The following is a 621-nucleotide window of genomic DNA, read 5'->3' as shown; positions in this document are numbered from 1 at the left end:
GAAAAGAGTATAGAGGAGGAGAGAGTATAGTGGGACAGGACCAATGGGAATAGCCTTTGAGGGCCATTTGTGGAGCCTATATAGAGCAAAGTCTCCATGTATATAAAAACCTGTTCCTGGGGGTCAATATGATCCGAGTCCAAAGGTTCTTCACACATTCTTACTAGATGTGTGACCCTGGGCAAACCACTCAGTGTCCGAGCCTTCTTTTCTTCTGCTCTGCAATGCTAGGCTTGGACTCAATGACCTGTAGGGTTTCTTCCAGCTCTGAGTCTCTGATGATATTGGTTATAATGAGAAAAGGAAGAGACCAGGTACTGAGTGTGAGCGAGAACAAGGCAAAAGCCTTGTGAGGAGGAGAGACAAAGGAAGGGATTGGCGAGCCCAGGGGAAAGGCTGAGTAAGAGGGCCAGGAGAACTGGGGAGTCAGAAGGGTAGGTTTCTAGAGACAGTGATAGTGAAGGACAGGGAGTAGAAAGGGAAGTTAGGATTTTAGACCTGGGACGTGTCTGGGAGGCAGCTCGGGGCCATTTAATAGAGTCCTCTGGTGGAAGGAGAACTACTGGAATTTGCATCTGAACTCAGCTGGGGCAAAGTTGGTTTATCCCGGGCAAGTCACTT

Source organism: Antechinus flavipes, chromosome X (genome assembly GCF_016432865.1).
Source record: "Antechinus flavipes isolate AdamAnt ecotype Samford, QLD, Australia chromosome X, AdamAnt_v2, whole genome shotgun sequence".
Classification (NCBI taxonomy): Eukaryota; Metazoa; Chordata; class Mammalia; order Dasyuromorphia; family Dasyuridae; genus Antechinus; species Antechinus flavipes.
This window is presented reverse-complemented; position numbering follows the sequence as displayed.